The sequence below is a fragment of the Malaya genurostris genome, chromosome 2 (assembly GCF_030247185.1).
Source record: "Malaya genurostris strain Urasoe2022 chromosome 2, Malgen_1.1, whole genome shotgun sequence".
In the NCBI taxonomy this organism is placed as follows: Eukaryota; Metazoa; Arthropoda; class Insecta; order Diptera; family Culicidae; genus Malaya; species Malaya genurostris.
The window spans coordinates 4,748,249-4,760,957 of NC_080571.1; the positions used below are offsets into that span (position 1 = coordinate 4,748,249).

Consider the following 12,709-nt stretch of genomic DNA (forward strand, 5'->3'; position numbering starts at 1 on the left):
ATTACGATAGGCAGATGATCGCTACCGTGGGGATCAGGGATTACCTTCCACGTGCAACCCAACCGTAGCGATGTCGAGCAAAGGGATAAGTCCAGCGCACTTGGTCTTGCTGGTGGTGCAGGAATTCGTGTCATTTCCCCCGTATTCAAGATTGTCATATTGAAGTTGTCGCAGATATCATGGATCATAGTTGATCTGTTATCGTCGTGAAGACAGCCCCATCCCGTACCGTGTGAGTTAAAGTCTCCTAAAACCAACGTCGGTGCGGGAAGAAGCTCTATGATATCATTGAGCCGCCGATGCCCAACCGAGGCTCTTGGAGGAATGTAGATGGAAGCAATGCAAAGGTCCTTGCCTTTGATTGTAACATGACATGCGACAACTTCAATACCTGGTATCGAGGGGAGGTTAATGCGATAGAAAGAATAGCACTTTTTGATCCCCAAAAGTACTCCTCCATAGGAATCATCTCGATCCAGACGAATAATGTTAAAATCGTGGAAGTTTAAGGGTATTTCAGAAGTTAGCCAAGTTTCGCACAATGCAAATGCGTCACATTTCAGATTATTTACTAGAAATTTGAAAGGATCTATTTTTGGGATGATACTTCTACAATTCCACTGTATAACAGTGATTGTATCCGTGACCTCGGTGGGTGTCTTAGCCATCGAAGGATACGATCGCTGAAAGAAGGGGCCATTTTGCAGTCAACTGCTTCAAGAATGTTTTAACTGTAGGAATAAAAGCCATTATCAGGCTTTTAAGAGGTTCAGAAATATTGAAAGTAGACATGATCCAGTCCACAATATCAGAGAATTTAACAAACCCAGTATTTGGTAAATTTTCTGACTGATCTTTAGGGACTTTCGGGGGTTTTGAAGTCCCAGGAAGTGATGGAAATTCTTGCTCGGAATTTAATTTTCCAAGGCCTGGAGCTTTTTTCTCTGGTTTTTTGCCATCACTACCAGTTGTTGTAATTTTTCGGAACCCATCAGAGGACATCTTCGAACCCTTACTAGGGAGCTTTTGAGAAGATTTATTTCTTCTCTTTCTAATTGATGAGCTATGAGGGACAGCCGAAGATGTACCTTCGAGGGGGTCATCATATTCGCTCTCGTCAGTTGACAAGTTAGCGTAAGGATTTTCGGTAGGTGGCGTAGCACATTTCAACATTTCTGCAAAAGAGCGTTTGGAATGTTGCTTGAGTGAACGCTTCATTTTATCCTTACGCAATTTGTACACGGGACAATCAGAGAGGTCATGCGGCCCCTCCTTACAGTAGAGACACTTTTCATTGTCTCCACTGCAGGAGTTATCCGCATGACTCCCTCCACACTTTATACACCGGGATTTATTGCAACAATGGGATGCTGTATGTCCCAATTGTTTGCAATTGGTGCAGTTCATGACCCGCGGCACAAAAAGACGAACAGGTAAACGGACTCGGTCCAGGAGGACGTAATTAGGCAAAGCCGAGCCAGCGAAAGTCACCCGATACGAGTCTGATGGGATATAGGACTTAGTCCCATCCTCAGCGGTCGATACTGAACGCAATTGCTTGCAGTCCAGTATCTTAACGTTCTTGAGTAGGGGGTTTTTAAAACCACCTGCCCCATGCTTAAGAACGTCCTCGCAAGTCAGACTCGCATCGGTGATCACGCCGTCTATCTCGACTTCGCGAGCTGGTACGTATACGCGATACTCCCGCGTGAAATGCTCACTTCGAACGATCTCATTAGCCTGTTTTGCACTGGCTAACAAGACCCTAAGCTTGTCCGGGCGTACTTTCTCAATTTTTTGTACAGTATTGTATCGCGAGGACAGGTCATTAGAAAGTCTTAGAAGGTTCAATTTTTTACCGTTGGCTTTGGTCCGGATGTAAACCGCATACGGTCCGGCCGGGAGTGCAAGCCCATCGGGATAGCTTCTAATGCGAGATTTATTGCCATCAGAAGCATCCATTTGATCATCTAGGGGAAGGTCAGGCAATTCTGTGCCTTTTGTCATGGCACGGAAATGTGTCCGTGCGGGTAAATATTAGGGGGCAATAAAAATCTAATGGTACTGAACAACAGGGAAAAGAAAAAAAATACTTAGCTTTAGCTCTCGAAGGGTGATCGGCCGACAAGGCCCGGTCCTAGGCAACCGGTGAATATTCCAGTTCAATAAAGTGCAAAAAACCTCTTTGAGGAAAAAGCACTTTGTTTTTAGTCTCTCACTACACTGTCCAATGAAACCAATCTTTTTATCACTATATATATTTATCACTGTTTCTAATGTACAACGATATATACGCAGCGCCCAGCGCTGGCGCTGGCTAACGGTACCACACGCAGTGCTGCTTTACACAAGCTCACAGTCGGCCTTGAGAACGGATTAATTAGAACTATCACTCGACCGCACTGATGCACACAATAGAATACGGAATGACCTTGATAACGGAATAAAACAATTCACCACGCGATTGGAGAAAGCAGAATTTACGTCCGATCGATCCGATAGTCACGGCACGAATGACAATTATATCATGTTATTTCGGGAAAACATGTTTTAATGTGACGTTTATGAATATGAAATAACGCAAAAGTAAAACATGTTATTTCGCTTAAAACATGAAATCGGAGTTATAACATGTTTTAACTTATAGTGTGAACATAGTATAAGATATTATTCATGTTCAAAATAATTAGGTGAAGGGATGAGATAAAAATAGGAGTTTAGATGAAATAGGGAGCCTGGTTTGTAAGAAATGAGCCTAATTACATCTTTAATTTGGATTGAAATACACGTACATGTGTAGAGGTCTGGCTAGACCCATCAGTCAAGCCGAAGGTATTTTCCTTAGATCTACGCCTCGACGACGTTTGCTCAATTGAAGATTTCAATGTAAAATTTGTTAGTATGCGTAAATAATAATAGAAATTCTCAGTATTTGTACAAAATTTCTTGAGATTCTTTGAACGAATGTACAATTTTGTTCATTAATACATTGTTTCTGGTAATGATTCCAATATTTTGGAGCATAAAAATGTACTTGTCATCGCTTTAATTTTTGAGTTATATACCAACATGTGAAAAAAAAAATGAAAAATTAATAAATTACTCGATTTTTTAAGGTTTTTTTTGATAGTTCAAGAATGGTAGTTGGGCGAAAATTGTAGCTGGTATCACTAGCAATCGAATGATGTGTAAAAATATATAAGTCATCGCTTTGAATTTCGAGATATTTACGATCATTGTAAAAAGTCTCACCTTTCCTGAGGTCATCTATCAACAGTTTTCATAATAACTTTGGATAGACAACACTATTTTTCGTTTTTATTCAATGCATTTTATTTCTGGAAGTAGTACCTTTCCAATGGTGAACAAATTTCGAAAATCGGTTGACTAACAACGAAGTTATGACTCGGTAAAGTTGAAGTTCTCAATGTCCTGTTCGCGATGCAGGTGCCGCATGAATGCAGATAGAGCATATTTCGAGCTTGAAAAAAAAACTTGGAACGGGAAAAATCAGATTTTCATTAGTTTTTCCTATACGATCTTTAATAATGATATATTTAAAATAATCTACACACTTCACAAAATTCGAGGGTGTAAAATTGATCGAAATTGGTCAAGTAACAACTGAGCTATGATACTTCAGAGTTACCGTTCCAACTTTTTTTCAGTCTTGGTGCTCCGCGTAACTTTTTCAGGCTTGGTATTAAGAGTGTTAAAATTTTTTTGGGCAACCCTATGGAATTGTTTCAACTGTTGACGTAGGACTATACAACATTTGTCAAAATCACTGCTTTCTTTCTCGAATCAAATTTGTTTTGAAAATTCGGGTAGCAATTTTTTTTGTTTTATATAAACTTCTTAGCTGACCCTTACTTTGTTTCGCCTGAAATTATTTTTTGAATTTATGTTTTCGAGCTGCAGAATTATCAAACGTTAGTTTCTTTCCATTATTTTACTGATTACTTAGCCTACCATTAACGAACTACGACAAATTCACATTCAACACATTAACCTCGGCCCGAAAAATAAATATCAAAAATTATTGCGAATATGTTGAAAGCTTTTGTTACGCAAAACTTAATCAAATGCACCAACCATCATCTCATCCTTTGAGTCAGTGCATTGAACAGTGCAGATTGTAGATCTCTCTCAAACTAATGTTTTCGACATGAAGGGATGAAGGGTGGAGCAGAGATGACCAAGATAAATACTTTAAATTGATTCCACAAATTTCCAAAAGCTACGACTTGTTGTTTGTCATTGCATATTAAGTTTTAATTATAGACTGAAGACGTTCAAAAATTTTATGACAAATCCTTGCGATTATCGGAAAGAATAGAACTGTTAAAGCGGTTTTCCTTAAACTGCTTCACCGCTAGTTTGGTAATGTTACTTAGTCGTGTTTGATGAATATTCGTAGCATGACAATCACAGGATCAATTTTCGATTTACAATCTAATTCTAAAGTTCAAATTACCCTTCTATTAAATATTATGTCCATTAACTTTTACATGAATTTTTAATATTTTAATACTTAACTTTTAATAATCATATCAATAGTCGTCTCATTAGTCGAACCACCACATTATTTTGCTTTACACTCGATCTACAATTAATAAATAGCAATACTAGAAAGAATTATATGACAAAATGTGGAATTCTTCTGTTCTAGCGGAGTGAACATGAGGAGTGATTATACCAGTATTCTTGTTATCGATCAGCTCAATGCAGTAGATCTCACAATGCTACGATTGTTTTTACATGGTACGATTTCTCCTTCATATATGATATTCACGATTTGCATTTGGTAATTGGTCGCTTAGAAAAATGGAATGATTTAGCTTAAGCAGCTTATTTATGTCATGAATAGCATCCTAAGCAATCTATTTTTAAGTAATCCATCCTTGAAAATTTACTCGAAGCTGCTGAAGGAACTTCCACATGCTTAATGCAAGGAAAATGTCTTTATTTTACCTCATTATTTCAACAGCAAAATCAGCATCATTTATTCTTGAAAAATTGTTCTATGATTTGATTTGTTCAACTCACACAATGCATTTACTGGTAAACGATATCAGAACGTTTGATCCTGCTTACGGTATAGCTAGAACAGTCATATGCGTTTCACCATAAGCACGTATTTCAAAATGACGAATCACGTGGATCAAGCATGCAAGTAAAGTCTCCACCCAAAACTACTCGTTATGCGTCAAACAATTTTCCAACGATCTAGTTTTCAGAGCATCTCGTTGCGCGTCAAACATCTATCGATGATCTAGCAACTATACGCGACTTTTTTTAACGGAAAATTCCATTGCCCATACAAAACAACTTTATAGATTTTCCCCCTTTTCCGGAAAGTTTTCCTAATTTTTTGATGTACGAACCCGGCGAGGGAAGAATGATGTAAATCCATCCCTCCGTCCATACATGATGCGATTACAAAGAATGATCTCTGCATTTTTATATATACTTATTTGTGTCCATGCGAAATAATAATTCGAACATAACTATTTGAGAATTTTGGAAGCCTTGAAATGGACTGTTTGGGAAGAAAGATGAAAGGTGTTGATCACGTTGATTCAGCAGTCTATGATCGTATGGTCATCATGCGATTATCAGAAACAGTAAAATTTTCTCAGACGTTTGCTAAATTCGTTGAGTTGAATCAATTGGCATACGACACTCGGCCTTCGGATGACGAATTATTTTTACTCCTTTTCAAGTTTGAGATTTCCACGTGTTTGAATCCTCCTAGTGGATGATGATGCTTTTCTCATATTAATAATTATCTCCCATATACCACAGCGGAATTAATCAAAACACTGTAAATTAAAGAGGTTCGGGAACCAGCTTTGAAGATTTTTTTTGCATAATTCAATAACAGTGAGCTCCATTTTAAAGATTTTGACCACTGTTGCATACTTCCGAAAACGGATAACAAAACAAGTTTTAACTCTGATTTCATATTTTAAACGAAATAACATGTTTTACTTTTGCGTTATTTCATATTCAGAAACGTCACATTGAAACATAATTGTCAGTAAAGCACAATCCTGCTAGCATTTTCCTTCACTTTTCGACTATGTCAATTGAAAAGCTGTTCAAAAACAGCAGTTTTTCATCAAAGTAGCCATGTAATCATAATAAAACAAAACTAGAAACTGGTACCAACGTTGCCAGTTATACCGATTTCTCGGTATTTATACAGATTTTTGACCTCAATACCGCAATACAGATATGTACTCCCAAAATACCGATAATTCACGGATCATACAGATACCCGATCAACAGAGCATAACAGGATTATATCAAAATTATATGTGATCCTAATATTTATATCTTATTATGTTATAAATATGATTCCAAATCAGAAGCAAACATTCAGATTTTATTAAGATTATAGCAAGTCCAGATATTATATCAAGGGCCGTTACGTTTCAGGTAAAACTATACTAGAGAATTGAAAAAAAAAAGAGTTCAAACACTTTTGTCGATCAGGTTTTTGACTTTCAACCCGAAAAATGCTATACTTCAATATACAGCAGTAACAAACAACACAGAGTGATAAGTGTTAAAAATTTCAAAACGTCTTCAAAAGTGACGCTGCAATAAACGGAAAATAAAATCTAAACTGGGCTCAAAAACAAAATCTAAACTCAGCTCAATACTTTCTCGATTTATAGGTCTTTCAGCTGCAGATTGAAAATAGCGACTGTAGTTTAACGGATGTACTGAAAAAAGAGAAAAAAAATCTTAAAAATTTCGTATCGATTTATGTATAGTTCTTGCTGTACTTTATACTATGTTGATCTGATGATTTTTTACGTAGTTCCTAATAAAAAACTGTTTATATTACATTGAAAAATTTTCACTAGTGGCCTTTTGCCACTCATTGCATGAACATTTTTAAATTCATGAATCAGACAAAAACGATTTATTGCACTATAATACCTTCGATTTGAAAAGTTCAATCTATCCATATCTGATAAATTTATGATAGTCGCATTTCGTAGTATTTTGATTACTCCCAATCCGGAACCATCAGCTGGAATTCGAAATTTGCAATGTAGAGTTTAAAGCGACCGACCCGCATTATAGGACTTTCCATTTGAATCATTTTTCTGTGAGTTAATCTAGGTAGATATCAAACAATCAAACCCGAATGAAAGTTAAATTTTGATGGATTTTTAACAATACTTGCGGGGCTTCTGGCTGCGAATATCGCAAACTAATGTGACTAATAGGCAAATGGTTGATCATCAATCATAAAAACTTGCTATTTGAATCGATATTTTGTACACTTCTTATGATTTTTCACTGTCTTTCAAACGAATTTTTATTGTAATCTAAATTTACGAAAATCGATTCAGCCATCTCCGCAAAAATTAAGTGCACATTTTAATCATATATACCCGCCAATCGACATACATACACGTACAGACAATTCACTACTTCAACTGAACGAGCGAACTGTTTCGAATGTTATTTGAAAGTCGGCCCTCTTGGTACAAAGAAGAAAAAACTGAAAAACTATCATTCATAAGTTAATTTCCTCAGATTCTATAGGGTAGTTTTGTTCCACTGAATTTAGTCATTTCCGTTCAGTTACAACTATTCTTCAGTACCAAAAAGAAGCTTGCTCATAGTTCTAAAATATCCCCTTTGTCATTCATATGCCGCTTGGAAGGAAACGACGTAAGAGGTGGAGAGCGATAGATTATTTTTGTAGCAATATGGACTTACACTTGTTATTATATGATGCCAATATCACAGACTAACAGACATGACAGTATGAGTAAATTCTTATAAAAATAATTTTTCGTGATGCACTAGTTCCACCTATATTGTACTGCGCGAACTATTTACTATCTGTACACCCCTTGGGTTATGTAATAGTTTTTTTACTAGTTGGTTTCCCCTCGTTTGTCAACACCGATCAGCTGCTTGCAGGGATGCCTGATTTCATCAAAATATTTGAAAATGAATTGTCACAATAAATTATTGGATTACGTTGATAATATATTTAACTTTTTCGCGATGTTGGAAGGAGACCATTTATTTGACTCAACGTTGTTCATCTAGACTATTTTTTATTGTGTTGGTAGTTTTCACCCGAAATTAAGTGGCAGCAGACCAGAAGCAAGTAAATATTGTAACAAAACGGGTTCGATTTTGTATTGCGTTGGAGGATGAGAAGTAGGCACAATTATGTATGTAGTTTTGGCAATATGTATTGAATCTGTATCCTGCATGAAATTCGCATGGACGTATACAAATCAATACATTACAGGTAATTCTGTATGAATGGCAACTATGTTGGTAAATGAAAAAAATAAACACAGTCTAGATGACAGACAGGATGTTTTTGATAAGGTAACGTGGCGCCATCATGACACATGTGAGTACTGTCCCAAATAAGGGAATATTCGAAATGACCGTTACAATGATTGAAGAATCTAATTTGAGTGTCCTGTCTGTTAGTCTGTGCCAATATATCCTTCCAACCTCAGTTGGTTCTCATGCCCCGATGCAATCTTAGCGTATGTTGGCAACTCAAGACTTCCCGTTTCGGAACCAGTCGCTTAACTGTGCATAACTTTTTTATAGCGAATCAAATCGCCTAAAGGTATGCAATTTCATCTTTCTTCGCGAAATCTATTTTTAGATTTACACGGTAAAGCCTTTCCCCCCAAAAAATGGGCAATAACAGCTGAAAAGTCATGCTAAATTTGTAACAAATCAAGATGTAATATTGGTATTTACATATCAAGATTTGTAACAATTTTGTTATCACCTAGGTTAAATTGAGTTATAATTTTTATCATTTTAACTATTAACGAGGCCAAGATTATGACTAATTCTCCAATTTTGTTCTCCCTTGTTGATCGGGTTATTTTTGTAGCAATATGGACTTACACTAGTTATTATATGATGCAAATTAGAGATGGTCGGGTATCGGGTATTTTACCCGAAACCCGACCCGTACCCGTACCCGACGGGTTTTTGGTCGGGTACGGGTAAAAATTTTTATTTTCAATCGGGTACGGGTCGGGTACGGGTAAAAAAAAATTACTGCTTACTCGGGTACGGGTCGGGTCGGGTAAAAAAATTTACTACTCACTCGGGTACGGGTAAATTTTCTTTTCTGATCGATTACCCGACCATTTGTACTTCACAAAAATATGTTTACACGTTGACGAGAATTTTTTATTGCAAAACAGTTGTGCCGAAAAATAAACACTTTGATTCAAGGGGTTTTGACATTCGCGCCTAGAACCAGACCTAAAAACTGGCATCTTTTTCCAGAAAAAAACATTTCTTTTCTTCATTAAAAAAAACGATCAATCATAGTTACGCGAAAAGTTATGTGACTATTTTCCACCCTATTTTTTTTTAACATATTTAATAAGACACACTGCCTTAGCTCTAAGATGTTGCGGTCAGACCATACTTTTCACGTAGGTTTTAATGAACTGCCATTTTAAAGCTTTTTAATGCACAATCCAGTAAAAATTACTTGATTAATATATAAAATGTAGTGCAGTACTCATATCACATTCAGATACCAGAAAACTGTTATTTTAAATATTGGTTGGAGATTTTCAAAATTTACATATAAATCATTAGGATTCTAACCATAAAAACATGAACATTTATTTCAGAAAATCTGCATAGAAGTTCTTATTCTTCACTTCTGGGTGGTGTCACCTCACTTGAAATGACACCGATTGATGGCACAGCAAGTTGAGCTATATTGCCAGTTCGATGTCAACATTTCATAAGGGCACATAAACCAATGATCTCCTTAATTTTCACGTGTACCTACAAAGTATTCGTGTAGAATGAAAGATAATATCTCCATGTTTCCAACATTACCAAATATGTAACGAACGTTTTTGTATAATAACGCAGATATAGTCGAAAATCTGTCAATTGTTTTTAGGCCCTTTTGAAATGTTGACGTCGAGTTAATTTACGTTTCTTTTCACTGAAAATCTCGATGCGTGACAGTCGCAAAAGTACGGGTGAAAATCTTTTCACGCGAAATGCTCAAATTTCCACCGTGTTCATTCGTTGAGGGTTCCAAGGGAGGTGGAACAGAAGTTCAATGGCTGTAAAAACCACCAGCTCCCGTTAACATCGTTGGTGTGGGTTTGTGAGGCTTACAAAACGGGCATATTTGACAGATTAATTTAAATCAAAATCATAATTCATTTTGCTTTGTAGTAAAAAAAATGTAACCAAAAAAAAATTTCTCACAAATGTTCAAACTACTTACACTTGAAGGACTCACAGTTCAACATTTTCAAAATTGAATTTTTCACACCGGGAATACACGTGAATTATTTGATGTTTGATTAATTCACGTAAACGAACCGATGATACTCTATTAATTTTAGGGGATGTTCGTGATTTTTCAAGTGATTCTAATGTGAATTTTTATTTGTGTGTCAAGATAATGAGCACGCTTACTTGTGGTTCTAAAGAATTGGATCAAAAGTCGCACTGTTTCGTAAAAACCATACCTACCCAAAATTGAATACAACGGGTATTACGACATTTTGGATAAATATGCTTCTCGAAAAATTTGAGCAGATATTACTCCCTTTTGTTGACATTTGTAAATGAGTATAAAGTACCAAAGACATAGGAAATCTATTCATGCTTCACAGTGTATTTATATGTTTAAATGTAAACAAGCATTTTAATGTATTTTACTTACAAACTAGAGCCTGATACGCTCTATCTAGCTCGCTATCGAAAACACTTTAATTTTTCCTTCCTGAATTTTGGTAAACTTTTTACTACTCATTCGGGTCGGGTACGGGTACAGGTAATTTTTAATCGGGTACGGGTCGGGTGCGGGTAAAATTTTTTATTTTTTATCGGGTACGGGTCGGGTACGGGTAATTTTTTTTTATTATTGATCGGGTACGGGTCGGGTACGGGTAATTTTTTAAATTTTTAATCGGGTACGGGCCGGGTACGGGCCGGGTACGGGTAATTATTTTTGTTGATCACTCGGGTACGGGTCGGGTTCGGGTATAAGAATTTCTATACCCGACCATCTCTAATGCAAATATATCCCCCCAACCTCAGTTGGTTCTCATGCCCCGATGCAATCGTAGCGTATGTTGGCAACTCAAAACTTCTTGGTTCGAAACCAGTCGCTTAGCTGTGTATGACTTTTTTATGACAAATCAAATCGCCTAAAGGTATGAAATTTCATCTTACTTCGCGAAATCTATTTTTAGAATTGCACGGTAAAGCCTTTCCCCCCAAAAAAATGGGTAATAACAGCTGAAAAGTCGTACTAAATTTGTAACAAATTTAGTTATAATATTGATATTTACATATCAAGGTTTGTAACAATTTTGTTATCACCTAGGTTAAATTGAGTTATAATTTTTGTTATTTTAACTATTAACGAGGCCAAGATTATAGCTATTTTAGATAGAAAAAACGAAACAACCCCAGATACAATTTTGTTATCCCTTGTTGATCGGGTAAGTACCGGTTTTTAGCTTGCATAGACATGAGAAAAAGTTGTCGTGGGACTTTTTTTTTGCTCACCTCTTGGTGACATTTTCTACCACTTATGTAGAAGAGATTCTGATACCGATATGGTACAGATAGATTTTGGCGCCGAATACAGATTTTTTGAAAAATGACCTGGCAACACAGACTGGTACAACCATTTTTGTTTTTGAATTAAAACATGACTTTATCGATCATTTGCTGCTCAAAAATATTCATTTCTCTTGGTCAACGTTTTGAAGCAATAAACCTTTAAAACGTTGGCAACAAGCGTGAAACGATAATAAACTTCATAGCTAGGAGAAGTACCTGCAAAGCAAAGTCTTGGTATTACATTCCTTTGGTGGAATTTGCCCTTTCTGTTTCAACAGACTTCGCAGCCGATTCTTAGTGTACAGAATCATTGCATGGCTAGTATTTTGTATCCTACTGGCACTAAGAATCCTTCCAGGTCAGGGTTCGAATATACGACTACTGGCTTATATTATCAGTTTCCTATGCTTTGAACCGCCAACCCGGGGGAAAATCGATTAAGCCTCCAGAGGATCAAGTTCCGCATCGGAATGTGGTACATTGACTTTGCTTTGCTTTTGAGCCCAACTTTGTAGATTTTTTGTATCGTCATCTCTAAAACATTACTTCAGTAGGAGCCCCTACCCAAAAAATCTCCAAATGGAAGAATTAAAAAATATGCCGAAAAAGTTTTTTAGTAGATCTATCCTCAATACGCAAGAATTCGCTACTCAACTTTTGAACTCAGGTGAAATCGAAGATGGCGAAATAATGGTATTTTTCGATGTAACCGCCTTATTCCTAAGCGTTCCAGTGAAGAACTCAATTCAATCTGTTGGAACTTCAACAAAATAGTAGTAGTTAATGGAAATGCAAAATAAGGTCTTATCTAAACCTAACTCGACTTTGCATGGATGTAAATTATTTCCAATTTAGAGGTGAATTTTATAAACAATTGCAAGGGGCCTCAATGCCTAATTCACTCTCCCCGTTTTTTTTGCGAATTATTTAGGGCAAACCTCGAAGAACTTTTCAATAAACAGGGATTATTACCTAATCGCTGGTGGAGATACGTTGATGATATATTTTGCATCATCAAACGAAACGATTTATCAAATTTCTTATAAATAATTAATAATTTAAATAATTTACATAA

At 36.3% G+C, this 12,709-nt stretch overlaps 2 protein-coding genes across 2 annotated transcripts in view; both read right to left on the bottom strand.

Annotated features, from left to right (window-relative positions):
* The window catches only part of LOC131428368 (probable 4-coumarate--CoA ligase 1), a 286,060-nt gene that overhangs the window by 143,699 nt on the left and 129,652 nt on the right, over positions 1-12,709 (bottom strand). The window lies entirely within an intron of this gene.
* Positions 1-12,709, bottom strand: part of LOC131428369 (homeobox protein unc-42) — a 100,558-nt gene that overhangs the window by 50,201 nt on the left and 37,648 nt on the right. The window lies entirely within an intron of this gene.